Source organism: Myxine glutinosa, chromosome 13, assembly GCF_964187855.1.
Source record: "Myxine glutinosa chromosome 13, kmMyxGlut1.1, whole genome shotgun sequence".
NCBI classification, from domain to species: domain Eukaryota; kingdom Metazoa; phylum Chordata; class Myxini; order Myxiniformes; family Myxinidae; genus Myxine; species Myxine glutinosa.
This window is the reverse complement of record NC_136273.1, coordinates 6044547-6058777: the sequence shown is the minus strand read 5'-3', so window position 1 is coordinate 6058777 and position 14231 is coordinate 6044547. Positions and strand designations below refer to the sequence as shown.

General features: G+C 48.3%; 1 protein-coding gene across 1 annotated transcript in view; it reads left to right on the top strand.

Annotated features, from left to right (window-relative positions):
- LOC137438541 (E3 ubiquitin-protein ligase RNF13) overlaps nt 1-14231 on the top strand; it is a 238389-nt gene that overhangs the window by 172708 nt on the left and 51450 nt on the right. The window lies entirely within an intron of this gene.

The following is a 14231-nucleotide window of genomic DNA, read 5'->3' as shown; positions in this document are numbered from 1 at the left end:
CGAAATTAGACATACACACACGAAATTAGACACACAGACATGAAATTAGACATACAGGCACAAAATTAGACATACACCCACGAAATTAGACATACAGGCACAAAATTAGACATACACACACGAAATTAGACATACGCACACGAAATTAGACATACACACACGTAATTACACACAGACACGTAATTACACACAGACGTAATTACACACAGACATGTAATTACACACACAGGCACAAAATTAGACATACACACACGAAATTAGACATACGCACACGAAATTAGACATACACACACGTAATTACACACAGACACGTAATTACACACAGACGTAATTACACACAGACACGTAATTACACACAGACGTAATTACACACAGACACGTAATTACACACAGACATGTAATTACACACACAGGCACAAAATTAGACCAAAATCGTCAACACCATTTAACTAGGAAATAGAGACCGAGAATATTCAAATCAGATAGCATTCTTAGCCCCGTTGGACTTGGTCCGAAAAGGGGCTTATGGATTTGGTCTCATCCTTCCGTCCGTCCGTCCAGCCTTCCGTCCGTGCGTCTGCAGCCATATCTCGGATATGTATGGACCGATTTGGTTCATATTTGGCACAAAGACATCATGGTATATTGGTATACACGTGCGCCTCACTTCATTTTGCGATTGATCAAAGGTGGTCGACTGGCGGCCATTTTAGTTGTAAACTAGAACGATGCGACTGTGTCGCCAATATGCCTCTGCATCGTCCCACAACGGGTAGATGTCCATCACTCTGTATATGTGTGGGTAGGGGTAGGGGATCACGTTTGTGAAGTTTTTGTTTGCCAAATATGAACAAGAAAGAGCAATCAGAGATTGCAAATTCTCGCCAGGATGTGTTTTCAGTGGTTTTTAAGACTCTTATGTTAAAACAAATATGGCGACCGAACCACGTGACCGATGACGTCATCATTCTTTTTTTTTTCTCCACCACATTATCCTCCTCAGCTCCCTGGTGGTGCCCTGCAGGCCTTCCACCACATTAGCCTCCTCAGGTCACAGGTGGTGCCCTGCAGGCCTTCCACCACATTATCCTCCTCAGCTCCCTGGTGGTGCCCTGCAGGCCTTCCACCACATTAGCCTCCACAGCTCACAGGTGGTGCCCTGCAGACCTTCCACCACATTAGCCTCCTCAGCTCACAGGTGGTGCCCTGCAGGCCTTCCACCACATTAGCCTCCTCAGCTCACAGGTGGTGCCCTGCAGGCCTTCCACCACATTAGCCTCCTCAGCTCACAGGTGGTGCCCTGCAGACCTTCCACCACATTAGCCTCCTCAGCTCACAGGTGGTGCCCTGCAGGCCTTCCACCACATTATCCTCCTCAGCTCCCAGGTGGTGCCCTGCAGACCTTCCATCACATTAGCATCCTCAGCTCACCGGTGGTGCCCTGCAGGCCTTCCACCACATTAGCCTCCTCAGCTCACAGGTGGTGCCCTGCAGACCTTCCATCACATTAGCCTCCTGAAGTCCCAGGTGGTGCCCTGCAGGCCTTCCACCACATTAGCCTCCTCAGCTCACAGGTGGTGCCCTGCAGGCCTTCCACCACATTAGCCTCCTCAGCTCACAGGTGGTGCCCTGCAGGCCTTCCACCACATTAGCCTCCTCAGCTCACAGGTGGTGCCCTGCAGGCCTTCCACCACATTAGCCTCCTCAGCTCACAGGTGGTGCCCTGCAGACCTTCCACCACATTAGCCTCCTCAGCTCACAGGTGGTGCCCTGCAGGCCTTCCACCACATTATCCTCCTCAGCTCCCTGGTGGTGCCCTGCAGGCCTTCCACCACATTAGCCTCCTCAGCTCACAGGTGGTGCCCTGCAGACCTTCCACCACATTAGCCTCCTCAGCTCACAGGTGGTGCCCTGCAGGCCTTCCACCACATTAGCCTCCTCAGCTCACAGGTGGTGCCCTGCAGACCTTCCATCACATTAGCCTCCTGAAGTCCCAGGTGGTACCCTGCAGACCTTCCATCACATTAGCCTCCTCAGCTCACAGGTGGTGCCCTGCAGACCTTCCATCACATTAGCCTCCTGAAGTCCCAGGTGGTACCCTGCAGACCTTCCATCACATTAGCCTCCTGAAGTCCCAGGTGGTACCCTGCAGACCTTCCATCACATTACCCTCCTCAGCTCACAGGTGGTGCCCTGCAGGCCTTCCACCACATTAGCCTCCTCAGCTCACAGGTGGTGCCCTGCTGACCTTCCATCACATTAGCCTCCTGAAGTCCCAGGTGGTGCATACTCACTCCTCCATGTGTTCCAACTCTGGTGAGATTACGCAGACTACAACATGTGGCCTTTCCGACCATTCCTTTCGTCGTGGTCTCTATCGCACCTCGTGGCCGTTTTCACCATGCCGCATCCGTGGTCTCTGGTGCTATATACCGTCCCGTTGGTCGTCTCCCATTTGCCTCCGGTTGGTCCCCATGCGATGCGAGTCAACCAGGCAGCCACCATTTAGTGTCGCTAGGCCACAATGGCCTCCATCAGTATCATGGCCACTGATCGGCCCAGGAGGTCCCCGAGGACCACAGGTGGTCAACAAGTTCATCCGCACGTTGAACCCCTGGTGGTGAATAAACGACCACATTATCCTTCACTTGTGCATGGAGTTTATCGCGGGAATAAAGGGCAACGGGAACATGTTATTATCGCCATGGCAACTCTTCTTATCCCCACTCCTCCACCCCGGGAACACGAGTTGATAAACTGATTTATTTAATTCATGTGTTGTTGACGTAGTTTACGCTTTATGGACTTACTGACTTAGTATAGCCTCGTCCTCCTACATTTAAGTGCTTTTTGTATCCTGTGTATTGTTTTGTTCGGGCCTATACCCACGGAGGTATAACTCCGTGCCGATAGACCGATCCGATAAGGGCGACCGGGCCCCCTCGCCGATAGGGGGCGCTCTTGCGTCCGCCATCACTGGGGGGCGTCCCGATCCAAACTTAACTCCAGCTGGCTGCGCCAGCACAACTATCATCGCGATCGTACATGAAAAGTGTCCGTGATAATCGTTCTCAAGTGTTTCTCTATACGTGTGGAGTGGTCGTGGACACCTGGCACCTGAAGGCACACGATACAAACCCCGTTTCCGGCGATATCGCCGGGCGCCGTAGGTGCACGGCCATGCCGCCCTGAAGGCACCTGGCACCTGGGGGTACCCGGTTTCCACTTCCACCTGCACCAAACCTATTTTGTTAGCAACCGCGTACCCTATGCTACGCCATGCCGAGCCCCCTTCCGAGCCCCCTTCCGAGCCCCCCTCAGAGCCCCCTTCCGAGCCCCCTTCCGAGCCCCCCTCCGAGCCCCCTTCCGAGCCCCCTTCCGAGCCCCCCTCCGAGCCCCCTTCCGAGCCCCCTTCCAAAAATTAGCAGAACATATGATCATGAAGGAGAAACTTGACATGTACTCAATGCATGATCAGAATATGGAGGCATGGCTCTCCAAAGCAGCTTTACATTTGCGGAATGAAATAAAGGAAGCCAAAAATGAACAGCCTTGGCCACCTTGCCCAAATGAACGAGATGACAAATATGTGGACATCCCATCATCACTCAAAGCGTTTCTAACAAAATTGTTAACTGGTGAAACAAAGAGCTCAAGTAGCACAACTCGTGTTCAGAGATTGGTGTGGTCATTCGCTCAAGGTCTCATATATGGAACAACTTCAGGCAAAGTAAAGACATCAAAGCACATATTATTGCCTTGGACAGTAAAATCACTGACTGGTAATGTCGAGATCATAAAGATTCTGAACCGTCTAGGTCATGGGATATCATATTCTACATTGTTGGAAATATACACAGCTTTGTGTCTGCAGAAATTGCAAACACAACCAGAAAATGAAATTGTGCTGCCCTCAAATATCTATCCTGGGGTTCCGACTGTGTTAGCATATGACAACATTGACAGGCAGGAGGAAACCCTCAGTGGAGGAGGGACATCACATCGAGTTAATGGGATTGTTGTACAACCACAAGTATTAACAGCCCAGCTCCCCACAAACAGAGAAGGAATGCAGAAGGACAGAAGACGTTCTATTCCTCCTAAACCCTTTGTGTCACTCAATTACAACTGTGGCGACAGAAGAAGTCCTCCAGCAATCACACCACTTCAGCCTGACGAGGCACAAATGTCAGAAGTCAAAACTGTTAAGCATAAAAACATCGCTATAAAAACATAAAAACATTTTAAAAAACACCACCCTGTGAAGACCTCCTTCACCAACATGCCTTGAGAGCCAACTATCAACGTGTCATATGGCAACGTAGCCTGGTAGCAGATCCAGATGTACCAGATCCCCAGGACAACCATGGATGGACTGCAAGAGAGGATGGCACACTTGATGTTCTGTGGATGACTGGCTCTCCTGCACCTCAGGTCATCATGGAATTCATATCCTGTACATGCCGGCATGTTTGTCAGCTACCAAACTGCCAGTGTCTGTCTAATAGACTAAAGTGCACAATTGAGTGCAAACTTCAAGACTGTACCAACATGATGGATGCTGATGAAGATGATTAAGACCAGCATACCAGTGATGCTGAAGATCTTGATGATGATGAGGATTGTCGTGGAAGTGGTTTGGGACTCAAGACCAATGACCGGAAAACAGGTTTACAAAAGATCCAGACTTTATTAACTGGTTGTTCACTTCATTCCAATACCAAATAACTACCGTTTAACTCAATGGACCAGGTAACTCTATCCGCATAGTCCCTCTTCCTTGGCCGATGTCTTCTCCGCAGCGCCGTACTCGTGGTACGCGTTCATTCCATCGGGCAGAGCTTCTGAGGACAAGTGTGTTGACTCAAAGCTTGCTCTGGTTTATATGGACAAACTGGAGTTAATCCCCTGTGCGCTGAATGTTAATCCTCCGTGCGCTAAAGCTCCTTGGTCATCCACAATCGCCCTCCTGGCATCAACTCGCTCCCCTCCTGCTGTGAGTTCCATTTACCTCACAATAGGAGGGTGCTCTAGCCCGGGGCTGTACAGGAGGTGGACAACGGACTCCCAGCTTTAACAGAGCGAGATACATTCCTAACATTCTTACGACCACCTATTGGTTCACTCACCAATCTCATAACTAGTTACATAGTATAAAGATTTATTCTACCACAATCCCTCATCTTTTTGTTTTATGTTTATATTAACCATTAATCTAAACATCAATTTAAGTAAACAATCAATCACTACAAGTAAACATCAATACAAGTAAAAGTAAACATAACTTTGGTAATCCAATTTCCTTAGGCATACACCGTCATCCTTCAAGAATCACAAAACATTTCGTTGGTCATTGACTCCTTCCATATTGTTAATTCAATCTATTTCACTTGCATCACAAATATCTTTGCAAAACAACCCTTCACCATCACCAAGACACAACAATTTCACTTCATTTTCAAGTTTTGTAAAGCATCTGCAACATCTGGCAAAAACGTTTGCCTCCACACAAATGTTGACTCTTTGTTTGAAAGGAAGGGCTGATCACTTGTGTTTGAATCCAGGTATGAAACATTTTCTCCTAATGTCTTCATAGCACCTGCACTACTTCGTGTAGGGTCTTGCTGTTTGTAATAACTGCACGGAGTCATAGACTGACCCTGCTCTCCATGTAGCATTCTTGCCACTCTTGCTGTAAACCATAGTAATTCCTGAACAAGGCCTTCGCCCAGTTGTAGTCGACTTGCCTCCTCCCTCATTATGAGTGGGCAGCAAGTATTGGTGTGACGTTGATTGGCCAGCAAGATGTGGAACAGGGATGCCGGATGCATCCACAATAATGTTGGGACCATGGTGTTCAGGTCATTCATGGTCCATACCAGGAGCAACCAGCAGAATCGCGCACAGCTGTGTGACAAGGGCACAACCGTTTGTTTGCAGCTCCATGCTGGTTCCCCGGAAGTTGGTGAAGTAATAACATATGTCCCTGCATTTCACAGAGGTTGCAGGTAAAATGTCGTTGTCCTGCAACTTCTGATGTGATGAATGTTCGAAGCCTTCAAACAAGAGTAAGTGATCGCCTTCCTTTCATATGTTGCAGTGTGATCCAGGCAAATGGTCACATAAATTTCCTTGGTGAAGGTAAGCATCCATCTCCAAGTTACACGGGAGAATGTCTTCATCATTCTTTGAGAAAGAGGGTGTATGCCGCGATTAACTTCATTTTAGCCACAAATTTTCTTTCTCGAACTTCTTCCCAATTCCGTTAGCACTCCCTTCAAAATGTGATCTCGTCTTATCCTTATACTCAGTCACATCTGAATCTGCTTTCCACACACACTGAATCAGATAGGGTACATCTTACCATGAAATCAGCATAATCATGTATGTCTTCCGACAGTTTCACATTCAACAATTTGTTGTTTTTCCTTAAAACATTTAAAAGTTATATTCATTTATATGCGTCACACAAATAATATTCAATCAGGTATGTATTTTATTACTAAACTAAGAATAGCATCCACAATTGCTTTCAGGTTAATATAGTTCAAAAATTAACTCATGCAGGTATTTTAGCACTACTCTAAGAAAATAAATTGTATATGATTACAATCACAAACGGGAATATCTAATTCCCAACAACAATTTTCCCAAACCAACAAATTAAGCATAATGTATTATTACCATAATTCCTCTCCACTTTTTCTTTTCCCTTTTTTTTTCCTAACAGTGTGTCACTCGTGGTGATATGGGTTCACTGATCTTGTAATTGACACAACTCATAACATTGTCGTTATGCCATTATCTTAATTCTACTGTATTCATTTGCAACATCACTTGATTTAATCTTTTAATCTCAGTATTTATGTCGCCATAAAAGTCTTCCTCTTGTGGTTCCACATTTCTTTCCTCATTTGTCACTTCATGCGTTATCATAGTGTTGTTGGTTACCTTATTCAAACACACCGTCACTAAGGCTTTCAAGCAAGCCACCACTAAAACAATTGTCAATATAACTACTAAACCAACAAACAAGTATTTGAGTATCTTAGCTGCTACTCCTCCAAATGTGTTTCCCAACCATGCAAAGGCACCCCCTTTTATATAATCGTGGTATCTTGCTCCCTCTTGTCCCACCTGTAGCCATCAGTAAAACATGTGAGCTACCCCTTGTATATGTTCATACCTATAACATAATTATATGTCAATGACATTCAACATTATATACCAAACTAACAAGCTTCCTAAAAGGTAAATAAAGAAAATCCCTTAATATGTAACATAAATCATAAATCAGATTCAAAATCAAAATCCTATCCCCCTATCTCCCGGGGTCGAACTAAATCCCCTAATCATGAGTGTAGTTGTGATGCATTATCCCTCATGTTGCGCTAATATCAGTAGATAATGGTATGTCATGTAGGCAAATAAATGTCACTATCTTCCCTAATTCAAGTAGGAATATTAAATGTTGAAATTGTAATGTTTATCAATGCAAGGGGTGTTAAAATGTAATTCAAATGAATGTAAATCACGACTATCATTTATCCGCCACTGAATGTTCTGCTGGGCTGCTAGGTGCAGCCTCATTTTCTGTGGGATCGTCCACCTTAGCCCCATGTGCTTGCTTGCAATGAGAGGTATGAATCCAACTTTCTATTTTGGGTCCATATTTGTTTCTATTCTTATCAATCTCCTATGGTTTATCAATTCGTTCCAAGATACCGCAACCAAAGGTTTTAACCAACGCTCTACCAAACTATTTCCAATGTGAACAAAAATGCCAGTGAAACAATGATTCGAAGAATTAACTTCAAGGGGTCAATAAATTTATTCTATAACCAGATCTAATTTTCCCATCCAATAGTTTGCTTTGCCACATGTCATATTATAACACTTTAATAAACCTTCGAAAAATGTTTCCCATCTCAACAAATTTCCTTTTTACAAATAGCCATGTGTAACTTACGTATTTAACTACAATTTCCTCTCAATTTGTTTGGCCTAACTGGCCGCAAAAGTGGCTGCCAGCATGCAGTACCGTTTTTTATCTACCAAGGAAGTGCTCGTCCACACAAGACCTCTACCAAAATGTTGTTTGTAAAAACAAATCTGGGATTTCTGATTACATGGATGCACTCTCAGGACATTTTCAGGCTGCTGTTAACAATTCACTACGATAAATTAATTCCTTTACCCACAATCAAATAATTAGTACAAATTGAGGATATTATCCCTATCACATTCATTTATAGATTCATTATGTTGGATCTAATTTTTCAATAATTTCCCACTGCTGTAAGGAAGAACAATAGCTCTCATAAGTCTTAGTAATATCGTACTTAATTTACCCAGCATCGAAGAATTTATTTACTATCCATTCTCATCTGTTAACCAGTGACTTTGTTTGAACTCCAAAACTTAATTTGATGAATCCCATGTGTGTACAGCTTATTGAAACCCCTACTTTTGTAGAAAGTATCCAAGTAAGTGTTTTTTTTTGACACCCCCTTAACTGTTGCTCATCCATTTCTATGCACCCAGTGAGTACTACTGACACCAATATGCCAATGTAGGTGTGCAAGATTAACAAATATGTTGCAGGTACATGTGACATCGCGTTCTGAGTATAAATGACGTAACAGCGCGTTCACGTCTGCCCCTTGGTTTGAGATTCACAATGCATTCCGTTTTAAAACTCACAATAGTTCAAACCAGCAAGATTTTCTTTACTATTTTCCCATATCATCTATGCCTAATACACATCCATACATACAGCACAATTTATATGCTGATAAAATTCAAGTTTATATATATAAAAAATCCGTGAGCAGAGTACTCTGGGAAGTCAGTGTAAGACCTCTCCAAAATTTGGCTAATTTTGTACTCCCTCATTTCTTTTTATGATGCTCATATCCATAAATAGCTGTTATTCTCATATAAATTCTATCAAAATGGAATCCCAAGATTACACCCAATTTTTTATTTATTTATTTATTTATTAATGAATAGCTGCTCATAACTCAGCAAATCAAATCTTTATTCTCCATCTCCCTTGACAAAAGTGATAATTTTCATAATCAAATTATATTTCTATTTTTATTTTACGAATTCTCTCGATATGCGATCCCATCCCCATGGAACTATCTATTTTCAGACAAGGCACACTGTCGGTGTCAACAATCTTGTAAGATTGATACACAAAAACAAAAACACTTACATTGACACACAAAAATACCCACACACACATGCATTATGCGTATTTGTTTGCGTTGGAACCATTATTTACAGATCAGGATGGGTGTCAATTTTATTTCATTTTCATAAAATTTGTCCTTCAATTTTATAAATGCTAATACACAAATGGACCAAAAAGTTTATTCTTAGAAAACCCCTATGATGTCACATTTAAATTACCCTTTCAGTTCCCACAATAATTTATCCAAATTTGACTACACACCCATTTGCATGTCAGTCGTCCACTGACCTATCAATCATGCGGAACAATAGTCCGAAATTCCCACCTGATCATCATGTGACTCTTGTCACTTGGTTTGTCCAAAAAATTGCAAAGCAATTGTTCCAAACTTTGTAAATTTAAAATTTTGTGCCCAACATAAAAGATCCAATTTCGGCATTTGATCAATTAATTATCAATTTGCTTACAAGCAAAAGAAAATGAATAATTCTTGCTCCGAAAAAACTTTTCAGACACAAGAATCATCGACAGTTATTCATGTTTGTCCAGTAATCTAATTTGTTGAGGCCAATCGTCATTTGGGATTTGCCACAATGAAGGCCTAATCGTTGTCTGAGGTATCGGTAAGCACTGGTACCCTTGATCTTGGTTTACCCTATGAACTTGTCTTCCTGTTGGTATACGGACATCTTCTTTTCCAATGTCCCATCTGGGTCGCCAAATTGTCGCGGAAGTGGTTTGGGACTCAAGACCAATGACCGGAAAACAGGTTTACAAAAGATCCAGACTTTATTAACTGGTTGTTCACTTCATTCCAATACCAAATAACTACCGTTTAACTCAATGGACCAGGTAACTCTATCCGCATAGTCCCTCTTCCTTGGCCGATGTCTTCTCCGCAGCGCCGTACTCGTGGTACGCATTCATTCCATCAGGCAGAGATTCTGAGGACAAGTGTGTTGACTCAAAGTTTGCTCTGGTTTATATGGACAAACTGGAGTTAATCCCCTGTGCGCTGAATGTTAATCCTCCATGCGCTAAAGCCCCTTGGTCATCCACAATCGCCCTCCTGGCATCAACTCGCTCCCCTCCTGCTGTGAGTTCCATTTACCTCACAATAGGAGGGTGCTCTAGCCCGGGGCTGTACAGGAGGTGGACAACGGACTCCCAGCTTTAACAGAGCGAGATACATTCCTAACATTCTTACGACCACCTATTGGTTCACTCACCAATCTCATAACTAGTTACATAGTATAAAGATTTATTCTACCACAAGGATGTTGACTAAATATCAAACCTACACACTGTACAAGTATATTTGAATGCCTTATGAACATACATTGACAAGTGTAACTTGGCCACTCAAACAATTAAGATTTTTAATGTAGATGATCATGTACATGTACAGGTACAAAGAAAGCTTTGGCTTGGGGGTGGTAGGCCATGGTGCGGTGAAGCTTGACCCCCAAGGCCTGGGCGACCGCGCCCCAAAGCTCGGAGGTGAATTGCGGGCCTCTGTCGGAGGAGATGTCCGAGGGGGCACTGAAACGGGCAATCCAAGTGCCAATGAAGGCCTGCGCCATGTTGGCGGATGTTGTTGATGCCAGCGGGACGGCCTCCGGCCACCTGGTGGTCCTGTCCACCATCGTGAGGAGGTGGGTGAAGCCCCGCGAGGAGGGAAGGGGTCCCACCAGGTCCACATTGACGTGGTCGAAGTGCCGCGCGGGCACGTCGAATGGTGCCAACGGGGCCTGGGTGTGCCGGTGGACCTTCACGCGCTGGCAGGCGACACAGGCGTTGGCCCAGTCGCGGACGTCTTTACGGAGCCCATGCCAGACGAACTTCGCTGCCACGAGCTTCTGCGATGCCTTCCGGCCTGGGTGGGAAAGGCCGTGGAGGGCGTCAAAAATGTGCCGCTACCATCCGGTGGGCACGATGGGGCGAGGTTGGCCCAGGGAAACGTCGCACAGGAGAACCGTGCCTGTGTCCTCGAAGGGGACGTCGGCCAACCGCAGGCCTGTGTCCGCTGTCCGGAGGGCTTGCACCGTGGGGTCGGCGGTCTGGTCGGCCGCCATGCGGGCAAAGTCCACACCCAGGTGGATGGCGTTCGCGCCAGACCGGGAGAGGCAATCTGCCACAGCGTTGTCCTTGCCTGCGACGTGTCGGATGTCCGTCGTAAATTTGGACACGGCAGAGAGGTGGTGCTGCTGGCGGGCCGACCACGGCTCCGTAACCTTGGCCATGGCGAAGACCAGGGTTTTGTGGTCCACAAACGCCGTGAACAGGCGGCCCTCTAAAAGATGGCGGAAGTGGCAAACGGCCAGGTAAAGGCCAAGGAGCTCGCGGTCGAAAGCGCTATATTTGCGCTCGTTAGGGCGAAGCTGCCGGCTGAAGAAGGCCAGCGGTTGCCAAGCCCCGTTCACCCACTGTTCATGCACGGCACCCACCGCGTAGTCGGAAGCGTCCGTGGTGAGGGCGATGGGTGCATCGAGCGCCGGGTACGCCAGCATGGTCGCATTGGTGAGGGCCAGCTTGGCGCCCGTGAACGCCTCGTCCATTTCTTTGGTCCAGGCGATGTCGTGCTTGGCCGGCTTGCCCCGGAGGGCTTCGTACAGGGGGCGCATGAGTTGGGCGGCACGAGGCACGAACCGGTGGTAGAAATTTATCATCTCCAAAACTTCCTGCAGGGCCTTGATGGAGCGAGGGCACGGGAAACTTGTGACTGCCTCCACCTTGGTCAGCAGCGGAACGGCCCCGCGCTTCGTGATGCGGTGCCCCAGGAAGTCAACGGCCGTTACGCCAAACTGGAATTTCGCTGGGTTGATGATGAGGCCATGCTGGCCAAGGCGCTCAAAACGCGTGTGCAGGTGGATGAGGTGCTCCGCCCGGGAAGTGCTGGCGACGAGAATGTCGTCCAGGTAGACGAAAAGAAAGGTGAGGTCACGCAGCACGCTGTGCATCAGCCGCTGGAAGGCCTGGGCCGCATTCTTAAGGCCAAACGGCATGCGAAGGAACTCGAAAAGGCCAAAAGGTGTAATTACCGCCGTCTTCGGCACGTCGGCCGGCCGGACGGGTACCTGGTGGTAGCCCCGAATGAGGTCGACCTTGGAAAAGATCACCCGCCCCACCAAACGGGCGGAAAAGTCCTGTATATGTGGTATCAGGTACCGGTCGGGGGTGGCGGCGTCGTTGAGGCGATGGTAATCGCCGCATGGTCGCCATCCGCCACCCGGTTTGGGCACGATATGCAGGGGTGAGGCCCACGCGCTATTTGAGCGCCGCACAATGCCCAATCGCTCCAGCGCGTCGAATTCCGCCTTCGCCACGGCGAGTTTGGCCGGGTCGATGCGACGAGCCCTGGCGTAGACCGGTGGACCTGTGGTCAGAATGTGGTGTTCAACGCCGTGCTTGACGGCGACGGCCGAAAACGTTGGCTGCGTGAGGGCGGGAAACTCGGCGAATAGGCGGGTGAAATCGTCCGTGGCCGGGAGCGCGCAGGCTAGCTTGGTCGGAGCGGAGCCGCTTAATGAGCAAGCGAGCGAGCTGAAGGTCTCCGCATTGATGAGCTGACGCCGTTTGACGTCGACCAAAAGCCAATGCGCGCAAAGAAAATCTGCACCCAGCAAGGCCATGGGCACGTTCGCCGTGATGAAGTCCCACCTGAAGCGCTGGCCCCCGAAGCAGAATGCGACGCTGCGCGAACCAAAGGTGCGGATGGAAGAGCTGTTTGCGGCGACCAAGGCGGGGCCGCAAAGCGCGGCCTGTTTGTCCTCCACCGAGGCGGGTATCACGCTCAGCTGAGTGCCGGTGTCGCACAAAAAACGCCGCCCGGACGCTGTGTCTGTAATAAACAGAAGGCTGCCTGAATGGCCGACGCTCATGGCAGGCAGCGAACGCCAGCCTGGTCGTTTCCCAACCTGCCGAAAGTGCACGGTGGGCGGCACGTTCTGGCCTTCTGCCCGAACCTGGCGTGGTAATAGTACATGGTCCGCTCTGGTGGAGGCTCCGGCGGTCGCGTCGGGTTCGGTCGACGGGGCGTCGCGGCGGCCGCTGCCGCCAGTGGCGCTGACTCGGCCGGTGGTGGCGCCGGTCGTGGCGCGGGCGTTGCCTCGGTCGGTTCAGGGTTCCAGGCGGCCGCTCCGACGTGTCGCCTGGCCGAGAAAAATTAATCGGCCTCCTTGGCCAGGGCGCGAGGGTCCGTGATGGGCGAATTAGCCAAAGCTAACTGTACCTGCCCGGGTAGCAGCTGGAGGAACAGCTCGCGGAAGAGGAAATCCGGGCTGTGGTCGCCGAGTAGAACCAGCATGTGGTCCATGCGCTTGGATGGACGGGCCTCACCCAGCTCTGGGAGGTCGAGTAGTTGTCGCGCGCGTTCGGTCTCCGTGAGCCCAAATGCACCGAGGAGTAGGCCTTTGAGCGCGCCGTATTTGTCGGCGTTCGGCGGGTTCTGTAGGAAGCTCAGGACCCGGGCCGCGGTGGAGGCGTTGAGCGCGGAGACCACGTGGTGGTAGCGCGTTGTGTCCTCTGTAAGTTTCCGCAGGGCGAAGAGAGAATCTGCCTGGGCGAACCAGACGGCCGCGTGAGACTCCCAGAAGCCAGGGAGCTTCAAAGCTACAGATGACTCTATCGCTGTGTTCTCGAAAAGGGGTCACCAATTGTGGGAGCTGTGCTCGCACGATAAAGCCAGACAAAATGGACGACACCAGGAACGAAGTTTCACTGAGCTATTTATTTTAGCTCAACACGAAAGAACTCAAAAGCACTGAATCAACCGATCGAACGGGCGGCAATTTATATCTCCCGTTCAACACACAAAAGCCACGCCTCTCAGGCGGGGCGTGGTATGCAAATAGGTAAGCCACGCCTCTCAACGGGGCGTGGTATGCAAGTCAAGCGTTCGCCCGGGAAAGGCAAGTCTGGACACGCCCGGGCGAGTCCGGACAAGTAACCGCTCGCCGGTTGCGTCATCGGCCGGTGCAAGGTGATTGTGTCATGCTTCCGGTAATATAACTGCTACAAGAGTGTGTTACTG